We start from the raw sequence: 27,026 nt of genomic DNA, 5'->3' as shown, positions 1-27,026 counted from the left end.
AGGAGATCTTCCTGTTCCAGGGATCAAACCCACATCTACTGCATTACAGGTGGATTCTTTATGGCTGAGTCACCAGGGAATTGTAGACCTTGGGAGATCTTTATTCTGCCTATCATAGTTGGCTTGAGTGGGAAGAAAAAGAATAATATCTCAGAGCTTGGAGTTCAGGAAAATTATTTTGCAAACTGACTGAATTTGCCCATTTTATCATATAACAGGCACTGTGGATACACAGATAACCTGTTCAGTCTCTCCTGTTGATCAACTCAGAGCATTTGTAAGAAACCTAGAAATTTGAATGGAGCTAAATGATGTCTAACTTTCCTCACCCTTTTCAATATATTCTAAATTATAAGTGTGAAAATGTGTACTTCTGTTTGGTGGTTGATTGTGAGGTCAGACTTCTCAAATGAGTATTTGCCTTCCTTTCTGTCTAGCTGAATAACTGACTTTGAATGTTTTGCTTAGGTAATTAGAATCTATTTTAAATCAGTCCATGGAATTGCCAAGTTTGATGTAGAGTCAAGTCTGCATGATTCTAGATAGTAGGACATTGATTCAGTTCAGTTCAGTTCAGTCTCAGTTGTGTCCGACTCTTTGTGACTCCATGAATCGCAGCACGCCAGGCCTCCCTGTCCATCACCAACTCCCGGAGTTCACTCAGACTTACGTCCATCGAGTCAGTGATGCCACCCAGCCATCTCATCCTCTGTCGTCCCCTTTTCCTCCTGCCCCCAATCCCTCCTAGCCTCAGAGTCTTTTCCAATGAGTCAACTCTTCTCATGAGGAGGCCAAAGTACTGGAGTTTCAGCTTTAGCATCATTCCTTCCAAAGAAATCCCAGGGCTGATCTCCGTCAGAATGGACTGGTTGGATCTCCTTGAAGTCCAAGGGCCTCTCAAGAGTCTTCTCCAACACCACAGTTCAAAAGCATCAATTCTTCGGCGCTCAGCCTTCTTCACATTGATAGAAACTGGATATTTTGTTTATATAACTTTTAAATCTGGATGTTGTTTGGTAATAAATCTGTCTTTGGTATTATTGTGCTCAATTGCTCGGTCATGTCTGATTCTTTGTGATCCTATGGACTGTAGTATTTCAGGCTCCTCTGTCTGTAGAATTTTTCAGGCAGGTATACTGGAGGGGGTTAGCTATTTCCTCCTCCAGGGGATCTTCCTAAGACCAGGGATCAAACCCAAGTCTCTTCCCACTCCTACATTGGCAGGTGGATTCTTTACCACTGAACCACCTGGGAAGCCCTTGGATATTATCACCTATTCATAAAATATATCATTTTCACTCCAGACTTACTGCACCTGTTCTTGTACTATAGTAAAAAGAATACATTTCATCCTAAAAATGAAACACATGTTCACAGGATAAATTGAAATATTTAATGGAAACAGGCAAACTCTGTCTACTGCTATTACCATATAGTAAATAATATACAGGAATAAAAAATAGTGAAAAAATGTACTCCACAGGAGCTAAAATTTCATTTTAATTATTATCAAATATATTGATTAGTAAGGAAAAATTTTTTAATGTACATATCTGATGAGTTACAAATTCTTTGCCTATAGCAGCAATTTAATAATTTGGGGTCTCCTAAGACATTAAAGAAAAAGTAGAGTATTGCTAACCACTCAGAAAGGAAATATAAGTAAAAGCCACCCCTGTTCTTCAAATTACAGAAACTGTTCACTAACTATGGAGGCAAGACCCACACAGATATGTACAGATATAGCCAATTAAGATAGGAGAATTCACCGTGGGGTTGAAGAATGGCTAAGGGAAAGAGGAACACATTTAAAGTGTCATAAGGAGGTGACTGAACTGACTGACTGACTGAAGGAGGCTGCCTCTTGAGAAACCTGTATGCAGGTCAGGAAGCAATAGTTAGAACTGGACATGGAACAACAGACTGGTTCCAAATAGGAAAAGGAGTACGTCAAGGCTGTATATTGTCACCCTGCTTATTTAACTTATATGCAGAGTACATTATGAGAAACGCTGGGCTGGAAGAAGCACAAGCTGGAATCAAGATTGCCGGGAGAAATATCAATCACCTTAGATATGCAGATGACACCACTCTTCTGGCAGAAAGTGAAGAGGAACTAAAGAGCCTCTTGATGAAAGTGAAAGAGGAGAGTGAAAAAGCTGGCTTAAAGCTCAACATTCAGAAAACTAAGATCATGGCATCTGGTCCCATCGCTTTATGGGAAATAGATGGGGAACCAGTGGAAACAGTGGCAGACTATTTTTCTGGGATCCAAAATCACTGCACATGGTGACTGCAGCCATGAAATTAAAAGACACTTACTCCTTGGAAGGAAAGTTATGACCAACCTAGACAGCATATTCAAAAGCAGAGACATTACTTTCCAACAAAGGTCTGTCTAGTCAAGGCTATGGTTTTTCCTGTGGTCATGTATGGATGTGAGAGTTGGATTGTAAAGAAAGCTGAGCACCAAAAAATTGATGTTTTTGAACTGTGGTGTTACAGAAGACTCTTGAAAGTCCCTTGGACTGCAAGGAGATCCAACCAGTCCATTCTGAAGGAGATCAGCCCTGGGATTTCTTTGGAGGGAATGACACTGAAGCTGAAACTCCAGTACTTTGGCCACCTCATGCGAAGAGTTGACTCATTGGAAAAGACTTTGATGCTGGGAGGGATTGGGGGCAGAAGAAGCAGGGGACAACAGAGGATGAGATGGCTGGATGGCATCACTGACTTGATGGACGTGAGTCTGAGTGAACTCTGGGAGTTGGTGATGGACAGGGAGGCCTGGCGTGCTGTGATTCATGAGGTCGCAAAGAGTCGGACACAACTAAGAGACTGAACTGAACTGAACTGATGGAGATTATAGGAAGAATTTCCTAACTGATATTCTTCCAAGGAAGGAACAGATTATTTCTCTCCTGTGCTTGTGTTAGCCCAAATTTTATTATGAAAAATTTCAAACATAAAGTTAAAAAAGTGATTACTTTACTATAAACGCTTTATCTACTCATCCGTCAATTCTGCAAAGCATCTCTTGTTCTTAATTTTTATTTTATATTGGACCATAATTGATTAACAATGTTGTTTTGGTTTCAGGTGTACAACAGAGTGATTCAGTTTTATATATACATGTATTTATTCTTTTTCAAATTATTTCCCCAGTTATGTTATTACAGAATATTGAACAGAGTTCCCTATGCTATACAGTAGGTTGTAGTTGGTTATCTATTTTAAAGCTTCTTAAGGTCAGTATGACACATACTTGGAAAAAAATGAAGTTGATTGTGCAGGAAGATGCCTTAGATCCATGATTCTCTATGTGGGAGAGAAGGGTGGGGGGAAATGTGGTAGTAATACCACTTGCCTCCCCATCTCTGAATCATAGCCATGGTTACTGATGTTTGTGTTTAGGGGAAGCAAAACCATAAAAAAAGAAGCTGCTAACTTATATGATGTTTTAGTCTTTCTACTAATCCTCTACTGCTGTTGCTGTTAAGTCGCTTCAGTCGTGTCCGACTCTGTGTGACCCTATAGACGGCTGCCCACCAGGCTCCCCTGTCCCTGGGATTCTCCAGGCAAGAGCACTGGAGTGGGTTGCCATTACCTTCTCCAATGCTGAAAGTGAAAAGTGAAAGTGAAGTCACTCAGTCATGTCCGACTCTTAGCGATCCCATGGACTGCAGCCCACCAGGCTCCTCCGCCGTGGGATTTTCCAAGCAAGAGTACTGGAGTGGATTGCCATTGCCTTCTAACTCCATGCAAATAATCAATTACCTTTATCTGCCAGGCTCCCAAGTTTGTATACTCTTTTCTAATCAGGATGACTACCACATTGACTCAAAAAAAAGACCAGCTTCATTCCTGCCTTTACTTTTTAAAGTTTACCTGGAATACCTAACATTTTATTCTCCTCTTAATTAATTGAATGTGCTTCTTTAACACAGCTCAGAAACCTTCTCCTGTATGAGGTCTTGCTTTCTTCTTTTCTGGGTATTTCTTTGTTTGTTTGTTTGTTAGTTCTTTAAGCCCTTGGTCTAGACAGTAGAATGGAACACTTCATTTTGTGAAGTCTTGCATAATTTGACATTTCACTTTTGAGCTTATGTTGACTGACTCCCCCACAGAATCCCCCATTCCCTCCTCACCATCCCCTCCATCTCACATAGCACATTGTGAATTTTATTCAAAACTTGCCTGGTAGGCTGATTTAGGAGTTCAGGAACTCATCATGGCCAGAAGATTGTCACTGGAGGCAGATTAACTCTGTATTGCTTATCCCTGTGTCTTAGTCTTTCTCTATGAGATTAAAATTTCTACATCAAAAGGCAGTGTTAGGGAAAGAAACCTATAAATCAAATTATTGCCAACCTACCCATTTATAAGAATTTATTCTGATTGGGTTTTCAACTTTGGCAGTGATTTGCCAGTTTGTTCTCAGCTCTGTTTCCCCACCTTTGCAGTTCTGTTCTGCATTTTAGGGGACTGAACCCCAGAAATACATTTTCCAGGATTCCTTGCCCTTGGCTTCCAGCCAAGTTTGGCCGGTGGGAGGCACTGGAAGAAGAATGGAGGGTAAGAGAAGCGAAACTTCTTTCCTGACCCGTTTCAGCCCTTCCCAACCCTGTCTAGCACCTGACAGGGACTGTCTCCCCAGGTATTTCCTGCCAAAAAGCATCTCCTTCCGTGGTCCCTGCTTCAGAGAAGTCTCATTTTAAATTTCCACTGCAAAGGTCACTGTCTAAGATCTCGTCCCCATATCTTTCAGCCTTTGGGGTTGTAGCTGCATTTTGCTGCTGTTGATCTCTGAGTTGTCTTAAAGTTCCCTGTTTCGCTGTTTGGTTCCTCCAACATTTCTGTCTCTAATCCCAGAAGGAAGTGGCAACCCACTCCTGTAATTTTGCCTGGAAAATCCCATGGATGGAGGAAACTGGCAGGCAGTCCATGGGGTTGTGAAGAGTCGGACACAACTGAGCGACTTCACTTTCACTACTGAATTACCATGCACGGGCTCTGTTTTCCTTGCTGAACTGAGACTGAGGTAATATCAGTGTCTCATCTCTGATCTCTTCCCCAAGAAGACGTACGATCTGCGGTACTTCAGTGTTTAAGTACAAAGGTACTTAAGAGGAAAAGGAGATGAAGACTTTGTACTGGAGGGGAGAGAAAGCGTACATGCACGGCACCCATATGCTTCCTCTGGAAAGTGTGTTCAATATTTTCATCTGAATCTTTAGCTTTGGTCACATCGTTAGCCTCAGGCTCTACCGATTCTAAAACAGACTTGGTTTTTACACTTTGGGTTTGTTTTGTTTCTGCATCTTGTACAATGACGTGGCACTTAACAGAGAAAAACCAAGTCCCCAGCCACTACTGTCTAAAAACTAATCGTGTCTTTTTTTTCTCCTTGGCTCCAAAGAGCTGCTCACGTAAATCATAAATTCACACAGGGAAACAGGAACTCTGGGCTAAAGAATCTATGGACAGACAGGGAAAGACAGCAAGAAAAGGATTGCGTTCAGACTCGAAGCCTTTCCATGACATGACAACGAGACAAGCTTTCCTCCGGATGCTCTGATTGGCTTCGTTTGGAAACTCTTATTTTCTCAGCTACGGCTCCTGCATGCGGGCTTTCAGCATCTGGCAGCTCTCCAGGTTAGCACTTCATTTCACACAACAGCTCTAATTTTCAAATATTGACTGAGGACTTAGTCTCCCTGGTGCCAACTCAATTCCTAAACAGTATTGCATTAAAGCTTGGATTATGATTATGTACTATTGGGGGTTCCAGTTATCAGACTAAACTCATCTTTATGGAATTTCTTTTATGGTAGGTTACCAAAAAGTATGACACCTGTATGTGGTTTTACATAAAGGATGCCAGATCCATTTTTAAATGTGCACTATGCAAAGGTTTGTATTTAAAATATACTTGAAATGTACCCTGGGATTTCTTTGGAAGGAATGATGCTAAAGATGAAACTCCAGTACTTTGGCCACCTCATGAGAAGAGTTGACTCATTGGAAAAGACTCTGATGCTGGGAGGGATTTGGGGCAGGAGGAGAAGGGGACGACCCAGGGTGAGATGGCTGGATGGCATCACGGACTCGATGGACTTGAGTCTGAGTGAACTCCGGGAGAGGGTGATGAACAGGGAGGCCTGGTGTGCTGTGATTCATGGGGTCGCAAAGAGTCGGACACGACTGAGCGACTGAACTGAACTGAACTGAAATGTACAAGGGCTTTCCAGGTGGCACAGTGGTAAAGAATCTGCCTGTCAACGCAGGAGACACAGGTTCAATCTCTGGGTCAGGAAGATTCCCTGGAATAGGAAATTGCAACCTACTCTGATCTTCTTGCTTGGAAAATTCCATTAACAAAGGTTCCTGGTGGGTTACAGTCCATGGGCTTGCAAAGAATCAGACACAACTGAGCATGCACATACCACCAGTGAAATATATTATACAAATTACATATCAAGGATGATGAATGCTGTGTAACTGGACACACTGTAAATAAAATTGTGTGCTGTCCATTTTGGATATGCAAAATAGCCTGTTTTTAGTATTTTAGAGGCAGAGGCATTTTCACTAGGCTGACATCAGAAAGCATACTCTGCATTTGATCAGGGCTCTTGGAAAAAGGAAAATAAGATTAATATTTATGAGTTGGTAATTGTTTTTCATAAGAAAGAATACTATATTACCACAGTTCTTAAGTATGAAAAAAATCTGATAATTACCATGGAGAACAGCACATTTTAATAAAATGTTCAAAACACAATGATAAAAATAGGTGCTAGACTTCATACTTAAGAATGCAGGAAATTAAAGAGAACTTATCAAGAAATAGGTTGTATAGAAGACAGTTCAACTAAATAACTGTGTTTATTTCTTCTTTTCCATCTTAGTTTGGTAGTCTTGAGAATACATGGTTGGAGAGATGAAACAGAGTAATTATATAGGGAGCTTGTTTTTTAAAAGATCGTCGTTTGATGACTGCAAAATAAAGTTGGGCAAAGTGGACAGAGTTGGAGAAGGGCATTCAAAACTGTTGAAACATTATTTACAAAGTCTGAAAAATGTAGGGTAGCATTTCCTCTGCAGAGATTACAGTTGATCCAGGTGACTGCTGGAGGAAACATTTCCAGTGGAAGGACAGCAATAGATAAGCAGGTGTGAGGGGCAGGGTTCCGGAGCAGGGACCTCCAGTGTTCAGAAGCTGTGTTCTATAGGCAGTTAGAAGCCATCAGTATGTATTAACGGAGGGGTCCACTGGGCCAAATCTGTCATACCAGTTGTTGTTGCTGTTGTTCAGTCGCCAGGTCATGTCCAACTCTCTGCAACCCCATGAACTGCAGCATGCCAGGCTTCTCTGTCCTTCACTATCTCCCTGAATTTGTTTGGTATTATTGGGGAAGATGGGTTGAAAGGGAGAGAATATGGAGAAAACAGTAATTCAGATGCTATTGTAAGAATCCAGGGGAGAATTGATGAAAGCAGAATTAAAAGAGAGACGGTGGAGATAAAAGTTGTATATATGGGTGTGGTGGTGAGATTTAATATGTATTTTAGAATAAAAATTGAGGATTTATGTCCCCTTATGGCTCCCCATATATAACTAATCCTAATGCATTTCCGTAGGAGCAAAACATGGATAAATGTGTGTAGGCAACAAATGAATGTCTATCAATCATTTATTTTGGTTTAATTGCAAAATAAATCTGCTCAATGCAATTAAAGTACCTTATCATTAGAAAAGAATTAACTATCATATATTAACGTATATTTATGGACTAGAAAAATGGTACAAATGATCCTATTTGCAAGACAGGAATATTGATGCAGATGTAGAGAATAGAATTGTGGACACAGCAGGTTAAGGAGAGGTGGGATGAACTGAGAAAGTAGCATTGACATATATACCATGTATAAAAATAGATAGCTAGTGGGAAATTGCTGTTAGCACAGGGAGCTCAGCTCAGAGCTCTGTGATGACCTAGAGGGGTTTGGGGCAGGGGGAAAGCTCAAGAGAGAGGGGATATATTTATACTTATGGCTGATTCATGTTGTTGTATAGCAGAAACTAACATAACATTGTAAAGGAATTTTACTCCAATTAAAAATAAAAAATTAACGATATTTTAGTCCCTCTCTACCTATACATATATCTCACTTATGAATCTAACAGATAATCATTCAGTTTCAGCTTGATCCTTCAAATGACCATCACTCTCTACAATCTGTCTTCCCATTATGGTACTGCCTGTTATTGGTCGTTTCTCCCTTATGTTAATCAGAAATTCATCTTGTTGAAACTCCTGCCTATTGACCACTGTTCTTTATTCTATGAAAGACCAAAGTTCCATTTTGTCTGACTGTTCTTCTGACAAAGACATTCAAGGTGGTTATAATTTTTCCATCAGTTTTTCTTTGGCTAATCATCCACATTTCCTTTATTTGCATCTTCAAATTCTTTTTACTTGAGTTCTCCTTCTTTGATGTCAATACCCCTCTTATAATATGGAGCTCAGAATTCCACAGTATTTTTGATGTGCTCAAATCAACACAGAGATGCAGATCCTTGGCCAATAGGGCAGAATTCATATCTCCAAGTCTTACCTATCTGTTCTCCAAGATAGATACTGACACGGTATCTCTTCTCTTCTTGACCACATTCTCCATGTTTATATCACATGGTCCACAATCCCTTCAAGATTCCATGGGAATGAGTGAGAGAACTGAAATTCTTATTAGGAAAAAATTATTTTCACTAGCTTTGGAGTGATGTCAAGGCTTTTAAAAACAGTAAGGAAGTGTATCCTCACAAAATCTTGGGTAATGCCTTGACTCTTACCAAGTTCAGTGAACGATTCTTTGCGGAGCAATTAAGTTAGAATTGGGGCAAGGGAATTCAACTGTAGAGAGGGCAAAAGAAAGCTCAGTTAATCCCAATATATATGGCTCCAGGGGTAGTAGCTGTCTATTCAATAACCTATCAACAGCTAAGCAGTTTGCTGCTAGACACACATGTCTTTCATTTTTCATTAGCCTTTCTTTCTTCCATTCTTGTTTAGCCAGCACGTAACTGATTCCCTCTTGCCCCTAACCATTCACTCATTTTTATTGCTTCATTCTGAATCCCCTCCAAGCTGTCATCATATTTCTTTTATCTAAATGCCCCAGACTGTTATAAAAATAATCGGAAAGGAATATCTGATAATTGTCTGATGGAAATAGTATTATTATTAAATGCTCCTAGAGCTCTACTACATTCAAGTCTGCACATGACCTCCGAAAACTTCAGTTCCTACTCTCAATAAGTTTCCACTCCAGTAGGCAAAGTATAGAAAGATGTATAGTGACTCAGATCACACTGTCATGCCTTTTCTAAGTCATATTGAAATAATCTTCCAAGTCTGCAATACTGATTTGTTATCTATGAACAGCTCTATTAAGAGGTATGTCATGGGGGAAGGATCATATTACTGATGGCATATAAGGCTGGCCCAAATGAAACTGACATAAGATTTCACAGTGTTGTCCCGGGTTGTTCATCTGGAGGCTGTTTGTAAGACAGCATTGCCCAAATGCAAGATAGGTTTTAAGTATAGATACTATGCTGGGAAAATATTCTCTCCAAGTGATTTTACAGCTACCCGCCACCCAATGGCTCAGAATAAGCAAACAGAAAATAGCCACTGTATCCTAGCTATTGTAAAAAGTGTTGCAACGAAAGTTGGGGTATTTGAGCCTCTTTCAACTATGGTTGGCTCAGGGTATATGCCCAGTAGTGGGATTGTTGGGTCATGTGATAGTTCTATTTCTAGCCTTTAAAATAATTTCCATATTATGGAATATTACTTAGCTATAAAGAAAAATGCATTTGAGTTAGTCCTAATAAGGTAGATGAACCTAGAGCCTATTATACAGAGTGAAGTAAGTCAGAAAGAGAAAGACAAATATTGTGTATTAACACATGCATATGGAATCTAGAAAGATGGTACTGTTGAACCTATTTGCAGAGCAGCAATGGAGATGCAGACATAGAGAACAGAACTGTGGACACAGTGGGGGGAAGGAGAGGTGGGATGAATTGAGAGAATAGCATGGAAACATATATATCACAATATGTGAAAGAGATAGCAAGTGGGGATTTGTTATGTGACACAGGGAGCTCAACCCAGTGCTCTTTGACTACCTAGAGGGATGGGACAGGGAGAGATAGGAGAGGGTTTCAGGAGGGAGGGGATATATGTATACTTGTGGCTAATTCATGTTGGTGTATGGCAGAAACCAACACAATATTGTAAAGCAATTATCCTCCAGTTTAAAAAAAGAAAGAAAGAAAGAAGGAAAATAGCCACTAGAAAGATCCTAGGCTTGATAAACTCAGGGTAGAGAGAGCTCTGCAGTATTTTGCAGAACACGCTGCAAGAAAGTCAAGCCTGTCACAGGAATCCGTGATAAAAGGCTTTACTTTCAAAGCTTGCACATGGAGCAACTGCCTGAGAGAAACCAAAATCCAGTAATATGCATCCAGAAACAAGAAACAGACCTCATAGAACACACTGGAGCAGTCTGAAGAAAACATCAGGGCAAGCTGAATCTGAATTATCCCGTTTCTGTGTAATGACTAAAAGTTTACTAGCGACACTGCTATTATCACGTTCCTCATCCTTTCTAAGGTTAACTAAAATTCAGGGTAAGAACAGGTCTCAACTTCAGCATTATTGCCAGTTTGGGATGAAAAATTCTTTGTTGTGGAGCCTGTCTTATGCACTGTAGGGCGTTTGGCACCGCCCCCGCCCCCCCCCACCCCCCCCACCCCCCCCACGCCCCCCCACGCCCCCCATCTTTACCCACTAGGTCCAGCAGCACCAGCCTTCCAACCTTGGGTTGATTACTTGTTTTCTAAGACTCAGTTTTCCTTACCCACTGTTAGACAGGGATAATAATACTTAACCTATAGGACTGTTGTGAGGATTAAAGATATCATATAAAGCTCAATTAGCAGGGTGCCTACATGTAGCAAGCCCAAGATATACCTTAGCTATTTTTCACTGGTTTCCATATAGTTTGCACTTACAGAATGGGGGTTCAGTGTCTTCTCAACATCTTCCTTGGTCAGTTTCTCAAGTTAGAGACCCCTTTCAGATATTGTTGAAAGTGAAACATGAATCCTCTGGGAGCTATGCAGTTTTTGCTACTCAATATTTTTGACCCGTGAGAAGATAAATCAGGAAAAATGACCCAGGTAACACAGATTACTGTCACAGTGAGGCTTACTGTATTTCAATGTGCAATACTGTGCTCAAGATTAAAAGAAGAAGGGATAGACATCTGAGTGAAGAAAGAAAAAGTGATGATTGTTCTAAAAGGATTCTTAGATTTTAAATCCTAGAGGCAAAAGACAGAGTCTGTAAGGAATTCTGTGTCTTCTTTGACAGTTTTTTTTGATAATGACGATGACAAATCCCAGAACATGGTAGTTTAAAGACAATACCCTGTGATTTTGTTTTCCTTAAAATTCATTCCAGAAACTCTTGTTGAACAAATTACTTGGCTGACCTGCTAAGTTTGTTCCTAGAACAAATCATTTTAGCTAAAGAGTAAGCTCATACTGATTTGTGTATAGAATTTTTCGTCTGCCATCAGATTTTATTTCTTCTTTCTCCTTTACTATGTTCCATTTCCATGCACAAACACCCGGAGTGCCTATGATACCAGGGTCCCCTTCCCTCTGAGGTTCATCAACACACAAAGGCAAAGCTCCTAATTAGAGTAAACAATTTGATAGATTGTATTGGTGGGGAAATTAATTCAGAATAGCTGGGAAATGAGTAATGACAGTGGTTTGGAATGTGACTTTTCTGTGCCTTGCTCAGAAAAAAGAAAAGAAAAAGGACAGAGAGAATCTGTGATCATAATATATAGCAGTTTATCCGTTTAGAAGGAGTCTTCCAGGAACACTAGAAAGATCAGTATTAGACACATCTTAGGTCTTAACTGGAAATACTAGAAGCAACATAGAGTACCAGTTAAGTTGTAAGAGGTAGTAATTGGGTAGATAACATGAACAAAAGAGAAGATAAAGAAGAGGGGCAAAAGGACTTGTGAAAAACAGCAATATCATGAAAGAAAGACTGTCCAAGTGGGAAGATGAAGTCTAATATATTTGGAAGCAGGTTCATTTTAAAACCTCTATATTTAATTCCATTCCATTAATAATGCAGTACATCTGGGAAGAAGCATTTGGAAGGGAGAAGTACTTAAAGAGATTTAAATATGATCCCGATTAAACCCAAAAAGTAGATATGATTTTGCAATGTGAATCAGGATATTACCAATGTGATCCACACTGGAGACCCAGCCTTACAGATAAGGCAGGAACAATCTGTTTTTCTGTTTCTTTGCTTGTTTTCACTATTTTAGAGTGATCAATCACTTGATGGGGATCTTGTTCAAAAATTGAAATGATCTAGAATAGTGTCCAAGGAAACTACTTGAGAGATATATTAAAGAATAAACAGAACAAAGATAAAATAAAACATGATCACTGATGAATATGATAACCTTTTAAAACTTAACAGTTCAGTTGACAATTCAATTTGTGTTAAACATTGCAGTTACAAAAGTCAGTCACAATAAGTTATAGTTCTATCTTCATCCCTCAGTTCCTATCAGGGTGGTCTCTGTAGAGACCATCAAATATTCTATGGTTTTCTTTACTCTAAGTCTCATTTATACAATCAGTTTTTGTTGTTGTTGATAGTCATTTAATTGTGTCCAACTCTTTCCGACACCATGGACTGTAGCCCACCAGGCTCCTCTGTCCATGTGATTTCCAGGCAAGAATACTACAGTGGGTAGCCATTCCCTTCTCCAGGAGATCTTCCCTACCCAGAGATTGATCCCAGGTCTCCTGCACTGCAGGCAGATTCTTTACTGTCTGAGCCACCAGGGAAGCCCAAAGGAGATACTATAATGAAGCAATTAACATCTTCTTGCATAAGTAGTAAGTAATGTTTGCTATATTTCTTTTTTTGATGATACAGTCCCTTCTTTAAATTTACCTTTGATAAAAGCTAGAGATTCAGTGTTATCACAATCAGGATTTTTGAAATGCTTTTTAAGAAAAAATTACAAAAATATGCCCCACAACATTAATAGGCAATATATTTATTTGGCAAAATTAAGATCTGTTTGTATCTAATTCTACATATATTCAAAATGTATGTACTTGAAATGCATTGTTTTCATCATTAAATTAATCTTCCTTTAAAAAGTGTTTAAATTAAAAAAAATAGACAATAACAAGTATTGGCACAGGGATGGAGAAATTAGAACCTTCATACATTACTCCTGAGAATGTTAAATAGAACATTTATTTGGAAAACAATTGGATGATTTCTCAAAATGTTAAACCTAGAGTAACCATATAGCCCAGCAACTCCATTTTAGGTACCTATTCAAGGAAAGTGAAAGGGTATGTTTACACAGAATTTGCACACAAATATTCATAGCAGCCTTATTCATTACAGCCACAAAGTGTAAACAACGCAAATGTCCATCAGCTGATGAATAAATAAATCAAAATTAGTAAATCTATCCATCAAATACTATTTGGCAATGATAAGAAATGGCATGCTTATACATGCTACAACATGAATGACCCTCAAAAACACTGTGCTAGATGAGAAGAATCAGACACAAAAGATATTTTATGTGATTCCATTAACATGAAAGTTCAGACTAGGCCAGTCTGTAGAGCCAGGAAACAGATTAGGGGCTGTTGAGGGCTGAGAGTAGGTGGTGGGGAGAAGGAAGGATTGGGGAACTGAGAGTAGGTACTTGGCAAATATTGTTAAATGAATGAGTGAATGAAGAAATAAATGCTGTTGATTATTATGGCAGAGAATTGATCAAGGAAGAGGACTAAGTCACTTAGTTCAGTTCAGTCGCTCAGTCATGTCCAACACTTTGTGACCCCATGAAACACAGCATGCCAGGCTTCCCTGTCCATCACCAACTCCTGGAGTCCACACAAACCCATGTCCATCTAGTCGGTGATGCCATCCAACCATCTCATCTTCTGTCATCCCCTTCTCCCCCTGCCCTCAATCTTTCCCAGCATCAGGGTCTTTTCAAATGAGTCAGCTTTTCTCATCAGGTGGCCAAAGTATTGGAGTTTCAGCTTCAACATCAGTCCTTCCAATGAACACTTTTAGGATGGACTGGTTGGATCTCCTTGCAGTCCAAGGGACTCTCAAGAGTCTTCTCCAACACCACAGTTCAAAAGCATCAGTTCTTTGGTGCTCAGCTTTCTTTATAGTCCAACTCTCACATCCATACATGACCACTGGAAAAACCATAGCCTTGACTAGACGGACCTTTGTTGGCAAAGTATTTAGTTACCACTTACCAAATATATGCTGAGCATTTACTATGTTCAAATCTTTAGTCAAGTACTTGGGATACAAAGATGAATATGACCCAGTTCCTTTTCTTAGAGCTTATAATATAGTCCTCTAAGACTATAAGCAAGGCATAAATTCAAGGTTGCCGTTTCCTTCTCCAGGGTATCTTTCCTACTCAGAGATTGAACCTGTGTCTCCTATTTCTCCTGTATTGGAGATGCACCACCTGGGAAGCCCCATTATAATATTTTAAGTCCTGTTTGTTTGTTTTTTTTTTTACAACAACAATAACAATCAGATGCTGGGTGAATATAGTGGAGAGAACAAATTATCACATGAATAAGGTGTTTTATTTTTTGAAGGAAAATTATAGAATGTTTTATTTTGATATGTTCCTGGACTGTCTCATACATTTTATTTTTGACCTCACCAAAAGTCTGTAAGTGCCCAGTGTCCTTACAAAGAATCAAGAACAGCCTGATGGCACAGAATTCCTTGGGATGCTACCAAAAATGTTGTTACTCAAATTTAAGCTAAGAAAAGAAAGATTCCCTGTTTCCATAAATATCTGAAGCATCATCAAAATAACCTCAAGCAGACAAGCTCTAGTACTCAAGTATAATCATTCATTACTTTCAAGTCACTCTGATTTTACTCACTTGAGATAAATGTGGTCTGACGTATTGATTATCCATTCTTGGCCATGGGGGGACCCTGACTCGTATATTCATCTGACTGGTTTAGAGGAGTTTGTTTATACAGATGTCATATGATGCTTCAGAAACATGGTGGTTCAAAAATAACAGAACCCCACTAAACCAACACTGCTGGACTGTCAGAACTGCTCCTATATCAGGAATAGACCTGGCACTCAGGTCTACTCTGGGAGGGTGCCATCCTCCTGGTTTGTCTGTTGCGGATCTACAAGTGCCAAGTGTTCCCAACTGAAGTGTCTTTCGTTAATGATACATATTGAAGTCTTTAATTAACTCTTCTGAAATGTATCATTTACATATCATAAAATTTACTTACTTTGTTTATAATTCAATGATTTCTAGTAAATTTACTGAACTGTGAAGCCATCACTATAACCCATTTTTGAAACTTTTTATCACCCCAGTAAGGTCCCCTCTATCCATTGATGGTTCATCCCTATTCCTACCTTCAGCCCTGGATAACCATTAACTCACTTTCTGTCTCCAGATATTTAATTTTTCTGTACATGTCATAAAAATGGAATCATACAATACATGGCTTTGTATGTCTGGCTTCTGGCAATTAGTCTAATGTTTTTGAGGTTCTTTCATGTGATAGCGGAGAAGGAAATGGCAACCCACTCCAGTATTCTTGCCTAGAGAATCCTGTGGACAGAGGAGCCTGGTGGGCTGCTGTCCATAGGGTCGCACAGAGTCGGACATGACTGAAGCGACTTAGCACGCATGCATGCATTGGAGAAGGAAATGGCAACCCACTCCAGTGTTCTTGCCTGGAGAATCCCAGGGATGGACGAGCCTGGTGGGCTGCTGTCTATGGGGTCACACAGAGTCGGACACGACTGAAGCGACTTAGCAGCAGCAGCAGCATGTAATAGCGTATACCGAAAGCTTATTCCATTTTATTGCTTGATAATATTCATTGTATGGATGTGCCACATTTTGTTTCTCTATTTTTGTGGCTATTTGGGTTCTTCCCACTTTGGGGCTATTATGAATAACGCTGCTATGAATATTTGTGTATGATTCCTTTTGGTCACCTATTTTGACTTCTCTTTGGGTGGACATATGCCTAGGAATGGAATTACTGGGTCACATTGTAACTATAGGTTTAACACTTTGAGAAATGGCCCAACTGCTTTCAAATTAGCTGCACTATTTTATATTTTCATCAGTAATTTAAGAGGGTTTCCATTTTTTCACACCCTTGCCAATAATTATCATCTTTCTTATTGATTGTAGGCTTTTTAATGGGTGTAATGATGTATCATCATGTTTTTGCCTAGCAACTCTCTAATGACTAACGATGTCATTGAACATCTTTTCATACATTTATTAGTCATTCTTGTGTCTTCTTCAATGAAATGTCTACTGAAGTCTTTTGTCCATTTATTTCTTGGGTTATTTGTATAATTATTGAATTATAAACATTAATTATATATTCTTTATACAAGTCCTTTATCAGTTATGTGATTTGAAAAAAATTTTATCTGAGGTTTTTCTTAAAAGCTCAGATAAAAAACAGCAAAACTTCTTTACTTTTGAAGTACCAGCTTTTTATTTTGATGATGATTTTGATGATGTCTAATTTAGCAATTTTTTCCTTAATTTATCATGCTTTTGGTATCATATCTAAGAAGTTTTTGTCTAATCCAAAGTCTCATTTTTATTATGTTTTATTATAAAATATGTATAATTTCAGTTCTTGCATTTCAATTTCAGATCCATTTTTAGTTAATTTTTCCATCTGGTGTATACAGAATATTTTTCTATATGGAGATAAGGGCAAAGTTCATCTTTTTAAATTTGGACATTCTGTTTTCTCAGTACTATTTATTGAAATAACTGTTTTTATCCCCACTGAGTTGTCTTAGTACCTCTGTTTAATATCAATTGACCATATGAGCTTATTTCTCAACTCTCAATTCTGTTTCATTGATTTGCATGTCTATCATTATGTCAATACTATACTATCTTCATATATACATTTTGAAAGTTGATGGAAACTTTTAATCTAAGAAATTATTTGGAAAAGACTAAATATACTCTCCATCTAGCCAAGGCTATGGTTTTTCCAGTAGTCATGTATGGATGTGAGAGTTGGACTGTGAAGAAGGCTGAGCGCCAAAGAACTGATGCTTTTGAACTGTGTTGTTGGAGAAGACTCTTGAGAGTCCCTTGGACTGCAAGGAGATCCAACCAGTCCATCCTAAAGGAGATCAGTCCTGAGTGTTAATTGGAAGGACTGATGTTGAAGCTGAAACTCCAATACTTTGGCCACCTCATGCAAAGATCTGACTCATTTGAAAAGACCCTGATGCTGGGAAAGATTGAGGGCAGGAGGAGAAGGGGACGACAGAGGATGAGATGGTTGGATGGTATCACCAACTCAATGGACGTGAGTTTGGGTAGGCTCCAGGAGTTGGTGATGGACAGGGAGGCCTGGCGTGCTGCAGTCCATGTGGTTGCAAAAGGTCGGACACGACTGAGCGACTGAGCTGAACTGAACTGAAATATACTCTGCCTTTAAAAATAGTCTTCCTTTTCATTCATACTATAAGAAACATTAGAATAAAACACAATAAAATGAGGAAGAGAATAGTAGAAAAAATGAAGCACAAAGGTTTATTGCAGAAAAATCTGTTCCATGTATGTCTTTTATACTGCAAACTGTGGCTACCACTGTGACCCTGAGCTTGCCAACAATGCAATGCTCAGGAAAAATATCTTTCAAAAATAAAGGTGAAGTGAAGATCTTTCATATATAAAAAGGCTGTAAGAATTAATTACCAATAAACCTATGAGAAATATTAAAGTGCTTCAGATAGAAGAAAAATGATATGAGAGAGAAAGATGAACGTATACAAAGCAAAGAAAAACACTGGAAATGATTTTCACATGTGTAAAAATGTACCTTTTCAATATCATTTAAATCAGTCTGAAAGGCAATTGATTATGCAAACAAAAAAATAACAGGTTAGTATGGAGTTTATAATATAAATATATGTAAAATGTGTGACAAGAGTACTGAGGTTCGGGGAGGAGAAATTAAAGTGTACTCTTGTAAGCTTCTTACATCATACATGGAATTATATAAAACCACCTGGATGTATACTGTGATTTGTTAAAGTTGTACACAGTGAACCATAATATAACCACTAAAATAATAAAACAGTTACAGGTAATAAGCCAAGAAAATTAATAAAGTGGAATCATAAAAATTCTCTTAATCAGAAAGAGGTTGAAAAATAGAAAAAAGAAAAGAACAGAGGGACCAAACAAGACAATGGACAGCAAAATGATAATTTAAACGTAATCACATCAATCATTACATTAAAAGTAAAATCTTTTCAAGCCTTTATCAAACCTAGTGGTGGTTTAGTCACAAAGTTGTGTCCTACTCTTGTGACCCCATAGACTGTAGCCCGCTAGGCTCCTCTGCCTATGGGATTCTCCAGGCAAGAATACTGGAGTGGGTGGCCATTTCCTTCTCCAGGGGATCTTCCCAACCCAGGAATCAAACCTGGGTTTCCTACATTGCAGACAGACTCTTTACCAACTAAGCTATGAGGGAAGTTCAGTTCAGTTCAGTCGCTCAGTCATGTCTGACAATTTGTGACCCCATGAATCGCAGCATGCCAGGCCTCCCTGTCCATCACCAGCTCCTAGAGTTCACTCAAACTCACACCCATCGAGTAAGTGATGCCATACAGCCATCTCATCCTCTGTCGTCCCCTTCTTCTCCTGCCCCCAATCCCTCCCAGCATCAGAGTATTTTCCAACGAGTCAACTCTTCACATGAGGTGGCCAAAGTACTGGAGTTTCAGCTTTAACGTCATTCCTTCCAAAGAACACCCAGGACTGATCTCTTTTAGAACGGACTGGTTGGATCTCCTTGCAGTCCAAGGGACTCTCAAGAGTCTTCTCCAACACCAGAGTTCAAAAGCATCAATTCTTTGGTGCTCAGCTTTCTTCACAGTCCAACTTTCACATCCATACATGACCACTGGAAAAACCATAGCCTTGACTAGATGGACTTTTGTTGGCAAAGTAATGTTTCTGCTTTTTAATATGCTATCTAGGTTGGTCATAACTTTCCTTCCAAGGAGTAAGCATCTTGTAATTTCATGGCTGCAGTCACCATCTGCTGTGATTTTGAAGCCCAAAAAATAAAGTCTGACACTGTTTCCACTGTTTCCCTATCTATTTGCCATGAAGTGATGGGACATGATGCCATGATCTTCGTTTTTGGAATGTTGAGCTTTAAGCCAACTTTTTCACTCTCCTCTTTCACCTTCATCAAGAGGCTTTTTAGTTCCTCTTCACTTTCTGCCATAAGGGTGGTGTCATCTACATATCTGAGGTGATTGATATTTCTCCTGGCAATCTTAATGTCAGCTTGTGCTTCTTCCAGCCCAGTGTTTCTCATGATGTACTCTGCATAGACGTCAAATAAGCTGGGTGACAATATACAGCCTTGACATACTCCTTTTCCTATTTGGAACCAGTCTGTTGTTCCATGTCTAGTTCTAACTGTTGCTTCCTGACCTGCATACAGGTTTCTCAAGAGGCAGGTCAAGTGGTCTGGTATTCCCATCTCTTTCACAATTTTCCACAGTTGATTGTGATCCACACAGTCAAAGGCTTTGGCATAGTCAAGAAAGCAGAAATAGATGTTTTTCTGGAACTCTCTTCCTTTTTCGATGATCCAGTGGATGTTGGCAATTTGATCTCTGGTTCCTCTGCCTTTTCTAAAACCAGCTTGAACATCTGGAAGTTCACGGTTCATGTACTGCTAAAGCCTGGCTTGGAGAATTTTGAGCATTACTTTACTAGTGTGTGAGATGAGTGCAATTGTGTGGTAGTTTGAGCATTCTTTGCCATTACCTTTCTTTGCAACTGGAATGAAAACTGACCTTTTCCAGTCCTCTGGCCACTGCTGAGTTTTCCAAATTTGCTGGCATATTGAGTGCAGCACTTTCACAGCATCATCTTTTAGGATTTGAAATAGCTCAACTGGAATTCCATCACCTCCATTAGCTTTGTTCATAGTGATGCTTTCTAAGGCCCACTTAACTTCACATTCCAGGACGTCTGGCTCTAGGTGAGTGATCACACCATCATGATTATCTGGGTTGTGAACATCTTTTTGTACAGTTCTTCTGTGTATTCTTGCCACCTTTTCCTAATATCTTCTGCTTCTGTTAGGTCCATACCATTTCTGTCCTTTATTGAGCCCGTCTTTGCATGAAATGAGGGAAGTATGCAAATATAAATAACGTTTAATATATACATGTCTACAAGAAACACATCTTAAAAATTGACACAATAGGTTTAAAGTAAAAATACTAATGACTATAAGGAGGTTTGGAATTAAAATATGCATAGTACTTAGTAGGGTGTTCAATATTCAGTAAGTACTTGATAAAAATAGTCCTTAATATGTTTCCTGCTATAAACTAAAGTTGGTACCTTAGTCAGTTTAGGTTGATATAACAAAATACTGTAGACTGAGTGGCTTAAATAGCAGATACTTATTTCCCACAGTTCTGAAGACTGAGAAGTGGAAATCAGGGTGTCAGCAGATTTGATGTCTAGTAGGAGTCCTCTTCCTGGTTTGCAGATGGTCAGCTTGTTGTCATATGGTGGAACCCATCATGGGGGCTCCACTCTTGCGACTTCATCTAAACCTAAGTTTTACCTAAAGCCCACCATCAAAAACAATCACACTGGGTATTACGCTTCAACTGTGAATTTGCTGGGCAGATACAAGCATTTAGTTCATAGCAGTTGGTCAAGTTTCATTTGCCTTGTGAGACAGTTGAGTGTCTTTCTCTCATCATGTCCAACATCTACAATATCTTCCTTTCACCTAAGGATGTCAATTCATCCTGTATAATACCTAGAGAGTAACATGGCTTGGTTTATTACCTACATGGGACAGTTATTTAGATGTGAGCTCCAGCATCCACAGCTGAGAGGTGTAGATGGGAATATTTCTCTCATGCACTGACAAATTGAGTTGAAGATCAATCTCAAGGAAGTGATGTAGGTGATCAGAACAGCTGCTACAATTTGGTTTGAAAGCCGATGTCTTTAGCCAAGAGTGCTAAGGATGTTCCTTCAGCATTTCCCAAGCCAAGGGCACTTATTTCCCATATAATCCTCCACTTCCACAAAACTCTTTAGTCCTGTTAGTCTCAGTTCTCAAAGGAGTATTGGCAGGTAAGAGGAGGAAGATTCAAACAGCATTCTCAATCATCTGGATAAGAAATTTGGCTTTTTTAATGGGGTTAAGGGGCTTCCCTGGTGGCTCAGAAGAGACCTGGGTTTGATCCATGGGTGGGGAAAAAATTCAGGATAAGGGAATGGCTATCCACTCCAGTATTCTTGCTTGGAGAATGCCATGGACAGAGGAGCTTGGTGGGCTAAAGTCCTTGGGGTCACAAAGAGTCAGACATGACTGAGAGACTTTCACTTTCACTTTTTTTTTTCATACACGGTTAATGAGTTTTGAGAAAGATTTGAGTAGTGTTATTAACCAGTTGCAGCATTCATAATATACATCCAGAAGCTAAAACAGAAGTTTGAATAGCAATTCTCATAGTCTCTCTGATGGATTCTAAAATCATTGTACATCTAATGGTTGAACCACTCTTGCATCTTCAAATTTTCAATATTTCCTCCCATCACAAAAGGTGCAGAAGACCAAATAGTCACAACAAATCAATACTCGAATCCATATTACATATGAGAGCTCTCTTCTCTCTTTGCTGTTTTTCATTGGACATCTGATGTGGTCTCAAGGGGAAATCTGATAGTTTTTTAACAGTTTTCTTATTTTTGGCATGACTATATATTTATATTTATTGACTGCTGTATTACCATGCTTTACTTTCATCTATTTTCCCTTTTACATGACTCTCCCTTCGTTTCATCAAGATCTTAGCAGGATTTCTTTCTGTCTTGCAAATGGATATGTTATTTCATCTAGATGTAAGTGAGCCTGCAGTTCTTTGTATCCATTTCTTAAGAAGGAAAATGCTTTGTTTGACTTTTTAATTTTGTGAAGTTGCACTGATAGATTTTCACATTTTCCCTCCTAGTCTGACAGAGGGGGCTGGTTTGTATAAAAGCACAGATGATGGCTCTATTATAGAATAAAACTGATGTACAATGATTAAACATGTAAATATCATCTTACAGGTCCCTGTGTCTATAGAAATTATTATTAGCAAAATCAGAGTTAGAAACTAAATTATCTTTGTCCTTGTTATGCCTTGGTGCAAACATATAAAAGGCTTATATCATAGAAAACTTCCTCAAAACATAATATTCAGTCTCAGATATTAGGTCTTTGTTAATTTACGCAATTCCAATATGTCAGCAAATTTGGAAAACTCAGCAGTGGCCAGAGGACTGGAAAAGGTCAGTTTTCATTACAATCCCAAAGAAAGGCAATGCCAAAGAATGCTCAAACTACCCGCACAATTGCACTCATCTCACACACTAGCAAAGCAATGCTCAAAATTCTCCAAACCAGGCTTCAGCAATATGTTAACCATGAACTTCAGATGTTCAAGCTGGTTTTAGAAAAGGCAGAGGAACCAGAGATCAAATTGTCAATATCCACTGGATCATTAAAAAAGGAAGAGAGTTACAGAAAAACATCTATTTCTGCTTTATTGACTATGCCAAAGCCTTTGACTGTGTGGATCACAATAAACTGGAAAATTCTGAAAAAGATGGGAATACCAGACCACTTGACCTACCTCTTGAGAAACCTGTATGTACATCAGGAAGCAACAGTTAGAACTGGACATGGAACAACAGACTGGTTCCAAATAAGAAAAGGAGTACATCAAGGCTGTATATTGTCACCCTGCTTATTTAACTTATATGTAGAGTACATCATGAGAAATGTTGGGCTGGATGAAGCACAAGCTGGAATCAAGATTGCCAGGAGAAATATCAATAACCTCAGATACGCAGATGACAACACCCTTATGGCAGAAAGTGAAGAGGAACTAAAGAGCCTCTCGATGAAAGTGAAAGCGGAGAGTGAAAGAGTTGGCTTAAAGCTCAACATTCAGAAAACTAAGATCGTGGCATCATGTCCCATCACTTCATGACAAATAGATGGGGAAACAGTGGAAACAGTGGCTGACTTTATTTTCTCAGGCTCCAAAATCACTGCAGATGGTGACTGCAGCCATGAAATTACAAGATGCTTACTCCTTGGAAGGAAAGTTATGACCAACCTAGATAGCATATGAAAAAGCAGAGACATTACTTTGCCAACAAAGGTCCGTCTAGTCAAGGCTATGCTTTTTCCAGTAGTCAGGTATGGATGTGAGAGTTGGACTATAAAGAAAGCTGAGCACTGAAGAACTGATGCTTTTGAACTGTGGTGTTGGAGAAGACTCTTGAGAGTCCCTTGGACTGCAAGGAGATCCAACCAGTTCATCCTAAAGGAGATCAGTCCTGAATATTCATTGGAAGGACTGATGCTGAAGCTGAAACTCCAATACTTTGGCCACCTGATTGGAAGAGCTGACTCATTTGAAAAGACCCTGATGCTGAGAAAGATTGAGGGCAGGAGGAGAAGGGGATGACAGAGGATGAGATGGTTGGATGGCATCACCGACTCAGTGAACATGAGTTTGGGTAGGCTCCAGGAGTTGGTGATGGACAGGGAGGCCTGGCATGCTGAAGTTCATGGCCTCGCAAAGAATCAGGCATGACTGAGCTACTGAACTGAATTGAACTGGACCTTCCCTATCCCCTTATTCTATCACTAGAGACCCAGAAGGGACTCAGAATATACCTATCCTTCCTGTTAAAGAGGGGATTAATAGGTGTTAAACTGAATTTTTTAAGAATAGAAGTATATTTTAAAAGAGAGCGGGGAAAGGAACAATTATTTAACGAAGGTATATCTTTTGTTTCCCACAAGAACACAATATTGTCAAAAGTATTTTCTTTATAACTAGCATATTACCCAGAAGTCTTTATTCTGGGGTACACATTTGGGCTTTAGGGGTAGAAGAATGATCCAAAGTGTGTACAGTTTGAGTGTGTATGCCCCCATGCTTGCAAATTTCAGTAAGTCCATAGTTTAGATGATATTTTCAAGGGATCAATGTATCACTCCCCCACTGCATACTCTTTTAAATCACCTCCTCCCCACATTGTATCCCCAGCCCTTCAGACATCAACCTTGCACAAATTTTGACCAGTCTTTTACTTGTACAACTTGAAAACACTTCACCTCAGGTCACAGCCTTCACTCCCTTTAGTCTACCCTGAGCCTTCTCAAATACCACCCATTTGGCATTCAGACCCCAGGTCATCACTGACCAACAAGTGCTAAAAACCAATACAGCAATGCTTCCCTCCTTCATTCCCCAAAGGAAAAAAAAAATCTGATTTCTATTTCATAGGTTTTCTAAGACCTCAAACAGGAAACTGACTCAAAACAGATTTTGGATTCACTGTTCTCTCCTTCCCTGCTTCAGTTGCTTCCTTACTTTCCAAAATAATCTGTTGCCACACAAATCCAAGCTAGGACTGCCAGTGACTTAAAAAGAATAAGATCTATTCTTCAAGTATGGATTGTTTCCCACTTGAGAGTTCCCTTGTCCAAATCTTCCCTTTGCTGAGGCTGATGACCACAGTGTTTGAATTTACGTGCATAGGGTACCCTTGTGATCTTCTAGGTGCACCCCATTTCTCACACAGCTGTGGGGCTCTTTGTTTACGTAAAGTCTGAAATGAATTTTCTCTCCAAGTAGCACTGTCATGCATCAGGGAGTCTGGCATGTTCCAGTTAACCAGTGCCCAGGACACTTTCTTTGCCCTGCTTCTCTATTACTAGACTCTAGCCATTTGTCACTGCTTTCTTTTTTCTATACTATTTTTAAAAATCTATATTGCATTTGTTACAATGTTGCTCCTATTTTGGGTTTTTGGCTGCGAGACATCAAGGATCTTAACTCCCTGACCAGTGGTCAAACTCATATCCCTGAACTGGAAGGCAAAATCTTAACCACTGGACCACCAGGAAGGTCTACATGCTTTCTTAAATATGTCTGCTTCAGTATGTGGTGGCTAAGATTGGAAGATTGGAAGATGAGATCTAGTGACCCACACCCTTGTATGAAGCTCTCCCTTTGAGTTTCAGCAGGACCTGTGAATATGATGGGATAACCTTGCTCTGATGATAGTAGGTAGTGAGGTGAAGGGACTTTGCTGATGTAAAGAGAGATCCCTAACCAAGCGACTTTGAGTTAATCAAAGGGACAACTTTAGGTGAGCCTGACTTAATCAGGTGAACTCTTTAAAAGAGGGTTTAGGGCTCTCCTGAGCTCAGAGATTTCCATATACTGCTCTCAAAGAAGCAAGTTGCCATGAGCTCTGTAGCTGCAAGGAAATGAATTCTGCCAAGAACCACGTGAGTTTGCAAGAGGACTTGCACCTCAGGCGAACCTGCAGCCCCAGCTGACAGTTTCATTGCAGCCTGGTGAGTCTCTGAGTAAAGGATCCCATTAGGCTGTGTCCAGACTCTGACCCACAGAAACTGTGAAAAAGTAAATGTATGTTGTTTTAAGTCGTTAAGCTCAAGGCAATCCATTACACAGCTAAAAACTAGCACATAGCACTCGTCACATAACTTTAGTTTACACCAATGCTTCCTTGGCCTCCCTTGTGGCTGGTAAAGAATCTGCCTGCAATGTGGGAGACCTGGGTTGGGAAGAGCCCCTGGAGAAGGGAAAGGCTACCCACCCCAGTATTCTGGCCTGGAGAATTCCATGGACTGTATAGCCCATGGGGTCGCAAAGAGTCAGTCATGACTGAGCGACTTTAACTTCACTTCAATGCTTCCTTGCTACCTAAATGGGAGTGACTATGTTCTTTCCATCTTGGTTCACCAATGTCTAGCAAAATGCCTTGTGTAGAGTAAATATTTAATAAAATTAACTAACGGTTTCTTGTTGCTCAGTCACTAAGTTGTGTCGGACTCTGAGACCCCATGGACAGCAGCACAGCAATGCGTCCGGACCCTCACCATCTCCCAGAGCTTGCTCAAACTCCAGTGCGTTAAGTCAGTGATATTCTCCAACCATCTCATCCTCTGTTGCCCACTTCTCCTTCTGCCCTCAATCTTTCCCAGAATCAGGGTCTTTTCCAATGAGTTGGCTCTTCACTACAGGTGGCCCAACTATTGGAACTTCAGCTTCAGCATCAGTCCTTCCAATGAATACTCGTTTCCTTTAGGATTGACTGATTTGATCTCCTTGCAGTCCAAGGGACTCTCAAGAGTCTTTTCTAGCACCATAATTCAAAAACATAATTCAAAAACCATAATTCAATTCTTCAGTACTCAGTGTTCTTTGTGGTCCAACTCCCACATCCATACACGACTACAGGAAAAACCATAGCTTTGAACATACAGACCTTTGTCAGCAAAGTGCTGACTGCTTTTTAATACACTGTCTAGGTTTGTCATAGCTCTTCTTCTAAGGAGGAAGTGTCTTTTAATTTTGTGGCTGCAGTCACCATCTGTAGTGATTTTGGAGCCTAAGAAAATAAAATATGTCACTGTTTCCATTTTCTCCCCATCTATTTGCCATGAAGTGATGGGACCAGATGTCATTATCTTAGTTTTTTGAATGCTGAGTTTTAAGCTAGATTTTTCTTTCACTCTCATCTTTCACCCTCTTCATGAAGCTCTTTAGTTCTTCACTTTCTGTCTGCCATTAGAATGGTATCATCTGCATATCTGTGGTTGTTAATATTTCTCCAAGCAATTTTAATATTCAGAAAATTAAAAGTTTAAAAATATACTTTTGACCTCTGAAATACTGATTTATATAAACTCTTGGAAATTTTA

Source organism: Capra hircus, chromosome 12, assembly GCF_001704415.2.
Source record: "Capra hircus breed San Clemente chromosome 12, ASM170441v1, whole genome shotgun sequence".
Lineage (NCBI taxonomy): Eukaryota > Metazoa > Chordata > Mammalia > Artiodactyla > Bovidae > Capra > Capra hircus.
The sequence above is the reverse complement of the archived record's forward strand: the minus strand, read 5'-3'. Positions refer to the sequence as shown.